General features: G+C 49.4%; 1 pseudogene; it reads left to right on the forward strand.

The window, feature by feature from the left end:
- Window positions 1-3198: 3198 nt before the first annotated feature.
- On the forward strand, window positions 3199-3324 carry LOC112425129 (small nucleolar RNA SNORA70; annotated as a pseudogene).
- Window positions 3325-7773: the final 4449 nt, after the last annotated feature.

Here is a 7773-nt window from a genome sequence, read left to right on the forward strand (position 1 = left end):
CTCCCAAAGTGCTGGGATTACAGGCGTGAGCCACCGCGCCCAGCCACCTTTAGGGTTTTTACGTGGGCATGATTGACTAAATCATTGGCCATTGGTGATTGAACTTAATCTCCAATCCTCCCTGGAGGCCAGAGGCGGTGGAAGAGTGTGTGTGTTTTTACGTGAGATATGCCCACCCTCTCTCTAATAACATGGTTGCTCCCTCTGGCAACCAGCTGCATTCTGAAGCTATCGAGGGGCTTTCAGCCACCAGTCATCTCAGGAACCTATGAAAAGACACTCTTCTCTCTCTGGAGATTCTGGGAGTCCCAGAAACTCTTGGGTTGGGAACTTGGGGCTGTCTACCAAAGAGTATAAAGCTTCGGCCAGGTGTGGTGGCTCACAGGCGGGCAGATCACAAGGTCAGGAGATCGAGACCATCCTGGCTTACCCGGCGAAACCCTGTCTCTAATAAAAATACAAAAAAATTCGCCAGGCGTGGTGGCATGGTCTTAGTTACTTGGGAGGCTGAGGCAGGAGAATGGTGTGAACCTGGGAGGCGGAGCTTGCAGTGAGCTGAGATTGGGCCACTGCACTCCAGCCTGGGCGACAGAGAAAGACTCCATCTCAAAAAAAAAAAAAAAAAAAAAGAGGCCGAGCGCGGTGGCTCACGCCTGTAATCCCAGCACTTTGGGAGGCGGAGGCGAGGTCAGGAGATCCAGACCATCCTCTCTAACACGGTGTAAAACCCGATTGTATGTTCTATTTACCGAGATAGGAGAAAACCGCCTTACGAGAAAACCTCCTTAGGAGAAAACCCCTTAGGGCTGAAGGTGGGACTTGCTAGCAGCAATACTGCTCTTTATGCACTAAAAAGGTTTATGGAGGCCGGGCGCGGTGGCTCAAGCCTGCAATCCCAGCACTTTGGGAGGCCGAGACGGGCGGATCACGAGGTCAGGAGATCGAGACCATCCTGGCTAACACGGTGAAACCCCGTCTCTACTGAAAATACGAAAAACTAGCCGGGCGAGGTGGCGGGTGCCTGTAGTCCCAGCTACTCGGGAGGCTGAGGCAGGAGAATGGCGTAAACCCGGGAGGCGGAGCTTGCAGTGAGCTGCGATCCGGTCACTGCACTGCAGCCTGGGCGACAGAGCGAGACTCCGTCTCAAAAAAAAAAACAAAAAAAAAAAAAAAAAAAAAAAAAGGTTTATGGAGATGTTTGCATATGCATATCAAGGCACAGCACTTTTCCTTAAACTTATTCATGTCACAAGATCTTTATTCATATGTCTTTCTGCTGACCTTCTCCCTACTACTCCTATTGTCCTGCCACTTCCCCTTTTCCGAGATGGTAAAGATAATGATCAATAAATACTGAGGGAACTCAGAGACCAGTGCTGGCGTGGGTCCTCTGTATGCTGAGCACCGGTCCCCTGGGCCCACTTTTTCTTGCTCTATACTTTGTCTCTGTGTCTCATTTCTTTTCTCAAGTCTCTTGTTCCACCTAACGAGAAACGCCTACAAGTGTGGAGGGGCAGGCCACCCCTTCATAGAGGGCATTTCAGAGGTCTTCATGGCAGTCCCTCCCATCACAGGCCTCAAGGCCTAGGAGAAAAAAATGGTTTTGTGGGCCAGGCCCAGGGCCTTGCTGCTTTGTGCAGTCTTGAGACTTGGTCCCTGTGTCCCAGCCATGGCTAAAAGGGGCCAACATACACCTCAGGCCATTGCTTCAGAGGGTGCAAGCCCTAAGCCTTGGCAGCTTACACATGGTGTTACGTCTGCAGGTGCACGCAAGTCAGGAATGGAGGTTTGGGAACCTCTCTGCCTAGATTTCAGAGGATATATGGAAACACTAGGCAGAGTTGTGCTGCAGGGTGAAGCCCTCATGGAGAACTTCTGCTAGGGCAGTACAGAAGGGAAATGTGGGATGGGAGCCCCTACACAGAGTCCCCACTGGGGCACTGGCTAGTGGAGTTGTGAGAAGAGGGCCACCATCCTCCAGACCCCAGAATGGTAGGACAACTTGCACTGTGCATGTGCAAAAGCTGCAGACACTCAATGCCAGCCAATGAAAGTAGCCAGGAGGGGGACTGTACCCTGCAAAGCCACAGGAGGGGGAGCTGCCCAAGACCATGGGAACCCACCTCTTGACCTGGATGTGAGACATGGAATCAAAGGAGATCATTTTGGAGTTTTAAGATTTGACTGCCCCCACTGGATTTCAGACTTGCATGGGGCCTAGAGCCCATTCATTTTGGCCAATTTCTCCCATTCAGAACAAGTGTATTCACCCAATGCCCTGTTGTATCTGGGAAGTAACTAACTTGCTTTTGATTTTACAGGCTCATAGGCGGAAGTGACTTGCCTTGTCTCAGATGAGACTTTGGACTGTGGACTTTTGAGTTAATGCCGAAAGGAGTTAAGACTTTGGAGGACTGTTGAAAAGGCATGATTGGTTTTGAAATATGAGGACATGAGATTTTGGAGGGGCCAGGGGCAGAATGTTATGGTTTGGCAGTGTCCCCACCCAAATCTCATCTTGAATTATAGCTCCCATAATCCCCACGTGTTGTGGGAGAGACCTGGTGGGAGGTAATTAAATCATAGAGGTGGGTTTTTTCCCATACTGTTCTGATGATAGTGAATAAGTCTCATGAGATCTGGTGGTTTTATAAAGTGCAGTTCCCCTGCACACACTCTCTAGCCTGCTACCATGTAAGACATGCCTTTGCTCCTCCTTTGCCTTTTGCCATGATTGTGAGGCCTCCTCAGCCATATGGAACTGTGAGTCTATTAAACCTCTTTTTCCTTATAAATTACCCAGTCTCAGGTATTTCTTCATAGCAGTGTGAAAATGGACTAATACAGACACCTTGCTTTCTTTTTTAGTTGTAGACATACCAGAGGAAGGTATGCAGGAGATGGGGGTCATTCCTTAATTACCACCCACTTAGATGCATGTTGGCCCAGAAGGAGTAAGTTTTCTGGGACAGGCAGATTTGCAGAACCCAGCTCCACACTCTCCCCACATCAGGTTCCTCACCACCTGGCCTCCTATATCAGTTTCTGGAATCATCTGGATCACAGGGGATGCAGACAGGTAGCCAAAACTCCTGCAGAAATGTTTCTGTTGGCACACACAATGCTCTAAGGTCATTTGAATTACTGAAAACATAGAAAAATCTGGAGATTACACATGAAAATCTATATTCAGGACATCTCTAGAAAAATTAAAGATTTGGCCACTATGGAAACTGCTGAGGGTCCCATGTGTAATGGCTGCAAACAGCATCCTTTGTTGCATGGACAGCCTGATTTTTGCTCTAAGGGACTGTGGAGACAGCCCTTTCCAATGTCTTCAACCTCAGCACTGTCCCCAGCATAGGCTTCAGACAGGCATGCAAGGTGCCTTTGGAAAGCCCCAGGGCACCATGGCCAGGGTTCGCATTGGCCAAGTCATCATGTTCATCCACACCAAGCTGCAGAACAAGGAGTATATGACTGGGGCCCTACATAGGGGCCACATTCAAGTTCCCTGGCCACCAGAAGATCCACATCTCAAAGAAGTGGGGCTGGCCAGGCCCGGTGGCTCAAGCCTGTAATCCCAGCACTTTGGGAGGCCGAGACGGGCAGATCACGAGGTCAGGAGATCGAGACCATCCTGGCTAACATGGTGAAACCCCATCTCTACTAAAAAATACAAAAAAACTAGCCGGGCAAGGTGGCGAGCGCCTGTAGTCCCAGCTACTCGGGAGGCTGAGGCAGAAGAATGGCGTAAACCCGGGAGGCGGAGCTTGCAGTGAGCTGAGATCCAGCCACTGCACTCCAGCCTGGGCGACAGAGCGAGACTCCGTCTCAAAAAAAAAAAAAAAAAGAAGTGGGGCTTTACCAAGTTCAATGCAGATGAATTTGAAGATATGGTGGCTGAGAAACAGCTCATCCCAGATGACTGTGTGGTCAAATCCATCACCAGTCATGGCCCCCTGGAGAAGTGGCAAGCCTTGTACTCATGAGGGCTTTCACTGTGCTGCCCCCAATAAATTATGCCCACCATTAAATATCCTACTTCCTGTCCACCCAAAAAAAACAAAACAAAACCAAAAACTGAATGCCTCTTTGCCTACTACATTCATCCAATCATTGACTGTCAAGTGAACACCTACTATGTGCCTGGCACTGTTCTTTTACGGTGAGAGGGCTGGACCGGGTCTCACTGTTGCCCAGACTGGAGTGCAGTGGCACAATCATGGCTCACTGCAGCCTCAATCTTCTGAGCTCAAGTGATCCTCCCACCTCAGCGTCCCAAGTAGCTAAGACCGCAGGTGTGCACACTCAACTAATTTTTTTTTTTTTTTTTTTGAGACTCGCTCTGTCACCCGGGCTGGAGTGCAGTGGCGCAATCTCAGCTCACTGCAACCTCTGTCTCCAGGTTCAAGCGATTCTCCTGCCTCAGCCTCCGGAGCACAGGCACGCATCACCATGCCTGGCTAATTTGTGTATTTTTAGTAGAGACAGGGTTTCGCCATGTTGGCCAGGCTGTTTGTGATCCGCCCACCTCAGACTCTCAAAATGCTGGTATAATAGGTGTGATCCACTGCGCCCGGCCCTGGTTAATTTTTTGATTTTTTGTAGAGATGGGTGTGGGGGCTCTCACTATGTTCTGTAGGCTGGTCTCAAACTCCTGGGCTCAAACAATCCACCTGTCTCAGCCTGCCAAAGGGCTGGAATTATAGGAGTGAGCCACCGGCCACCGAGCCTGGCTGCCTGGGACTGTTCTAATCCCATGACTGAGCAAAATAAAGCTCTGCCATCCTAGAGTTTATATTCTAGCAGGAGGTGTAGACAATAAGAAATCAACATAACAGATATGTAAATTATACAGTATTTGAGAAGGTGATAAGTACCGTAAGAGCCCTGTGAGGGGTAGGGGGATCCCAGAGTTGAGGGAGTTGCAATTTTAATTATGAATTAATTTAATTAGATCTTGAAGGCTTTTAACTTTGTAAGGCAGCGCTGTCCAATAGAAATAGAATGCACGCCATATACATAACTTTAAAATTTTCTAGTAGCCAAATCACAGGGTAAAAAGAAACAGGTAAAATGAAGTTAATATCGTATTTAACCTAGTATATCCAAAATAAGACCATTTCAACATGTAAACCAATGTAAAATTACTAACAAGATACTGTATATATAGTTTTTCATAGTGAGTCTTCTATATTTGGTATTTTGTATTGAGATGTATTTTATACATCTCAGCCTGAACTAGCCATGTTTCAAGTACTCAGAAGCATCTGTGCCTGGTAGCTATTCTATTTGGAAGCACAGATCCAGAATCTCTTGTGAAAGTGCAAGCAGCCCAGGGAGAGGTGGTCACCCCATAGGGAGAGGTGGTCACCCCATAGGGAAAAAAGAGAAAAGGTGGCCGGGTGCGGTGGCTCACGCCTGTAATCCCAGCACTTCGGGAGGCTGAGGTGGGGAAAAAAAGAGAAAAGGTGGCCGGGTGCAGTGGCTCACACCTGTCATCCCAGCACTTCGGGAGGCTGAGGCAAGCAGATCACCTGAGGTTAGGAGTTCAAGCCCAGCCTGGCCAACATGGCGAAACCCTGTCTCTACTAAAAATACAAAAATTAGCCAGGTATGGTGGCAGGCACCTATAATCCCAGCTACTTGGGAGCCTGAGGCAGGAGAATCACTTGAACCCAGGTTGCAGTGAGCCAAGATCACACCACTGCACTCCAGCCTAGGCGACTTCAGGCCACTCTCCCAACCCCATATCCCATCCCACCCCCCATAGTGCCATGGCTGTCCTGCCCTCCCCTCACCAAGGTGCCTGCTCAAACTACAGCACCTCAGAGAAGCCTTCCTCAACCCACCTTGCAAGCTGGCAGCACCCCAAACCCTATCTGTCCCCTTACTTTGCTTTATTTTTCTTCTTAGCACTTACTGCCACAAGCATAGCCTACAAGTCTGTTTTTACATAGTCCCTGCTAGCGTGTCAGCTCCAGGTGGACAGGGACCTTGTCTGTGCTGCTATCTGCGGCATTCCCAGTACCTATACATTAAAAAAAAAAAAAAAAAACAAAAGAAAAAACAAGCAACTAACATGTATGGAGCCCTGACAATGTGCCCGGCACAGTTCTAAGCATTTCAGATAGTAACTCATGTAATCCCACAATCTGAGGGAGATACTATTTTAATCCCATTTTACAGATAAGGCGAGTAAGGCACAGGGACATCTGAGACATTCATTCACTTGACTGAGGTCACAGCAACAGGAAATGTCGCATCCAGGATTCACACCTGGGCAGGTAGTCTTCAAGGCCCTACAACTGTTTTTGTTTTGTTTTGTTTTGTTTTGTTTTTAGACAGGGTCTCACTCTGCCACCCAGGCTGGAGTACAGTGACTCGATCACGGTTCACTGCAGCCTCAACCTCCTGGGCTCAAGCAATTTTCCCACCTCCGCCTCCCACAGTGCTGGGATTACAGGCTTGAGGCACCGCGCCGGGCTGGACCCACAATTTTGGGTTCTGTGCTTGTTCATCAGAGTGTTCTATAATGATAATGAATGAATGAGATCAAATAAAGAGAACGCAAAAAGACATTCCTTCTCTTCCCAGGCTCGTCCTAGCTTAGCCAAACCACACGTTCTCTCCTGATTAAAGCAAAGAAATGGGCGAAAGGAGCTGCAAGCCTGGCCCATGCTGACTGGTTACCATATCAGGCAGGTGGCTGCCCTTGGTTGCTCCAAATGGAATCATCATTCCCCTCAAACGGAATCATCTGGTGCCTCCTCTGTCTCCAGACAGGCGGTGAGCTCTGGGAAACAGCAGCACTGGATCTGGTGCCTCGGGCTCAGCACCAGCCCATGTCCAGTGCCTGTGAGAGGAAGGAGCCAAAGCTGCCCCCCTCCCCCAGCCCCGAGTCAATTCCCTGCTCCCGAAGGGGGTTTATTCCAGTTTCCATGATCCACACGCTGGCTCAGCTCATGTTTCAAACATTAACATCCCAATCAGGTTGGTGCTGTTACTATCCCCATTGTATATGTAGATGGGGACTCAAGCTCAATGCAGCCCCAGCCTCCGCAGAGTGGATGTTCAGTAAACGTGAATATCCCCAGCAATGGCGCCATGAGTGAATACCAGAGCTGCTGGGGCTGCAACGGCCTCTGTGCAGGAAACACAGGGCACAAGCAAGTTGAAGGAAGGGACTTTTGCCAAGGAGAGACCAGCATTAGAAAAACCCACAAGAGCTGGTGAAGCACTCAAGGAGAAGCACCGGCAGGAAGCTATGGGGCACAATGGTGATGGCACGGAGAAGCTACCCGAAGGGGAAGGGGGGAGGGAATACACACCTGGCCTCACTTTCCTCTCATCCTCCAGTCTCCTGATGAGATGGGATCATTCCCTTGGCCGCCTTCATGGGCAGGAACTGGAGTGGCTCACTTCACTCAGCCCCACCGCTGGCCACTCTTCGTGAGAGGAAGCATGTAAGCAAAAACAAATTTTGGGGGGACTGGAGGGAACAAATGCTGGGATTGGCCAGTCACTCCTCTCTGATGGGAGCAGGCTCTGTGCAGGCCCCACAGCAGCATCCAAGTCCCTGCCTTCTCAGCACCCAGATTCCTGTCTGGCATCCAGGAAGAATCAGGTCACACGGATGGATTGAAAGATGATCAATGCAGAAGACTTTATTGAGCAGTGAAAGTGGCTCTCAGTGGAAGGGGAGCTGAAAAGGGGATGGTGCAGGAAGAAGGTGATCTTTCCCTGAAGCCACGCCATCTGAAGTTAATC

This window comes from Macaca nemestrina, chromosome 1 (assembly GCF_043159975.1).
Source record: "Macaca nemestrina isolate mMacNem1 chromosome 1, mMacNem.hap1, whole genome shotgun sequence".
NCBI lineage: Eukaryota > Metazoa > Chordata > Mammalia > Primates > Cercopithecidae > Macaca > Macaca nemestrina.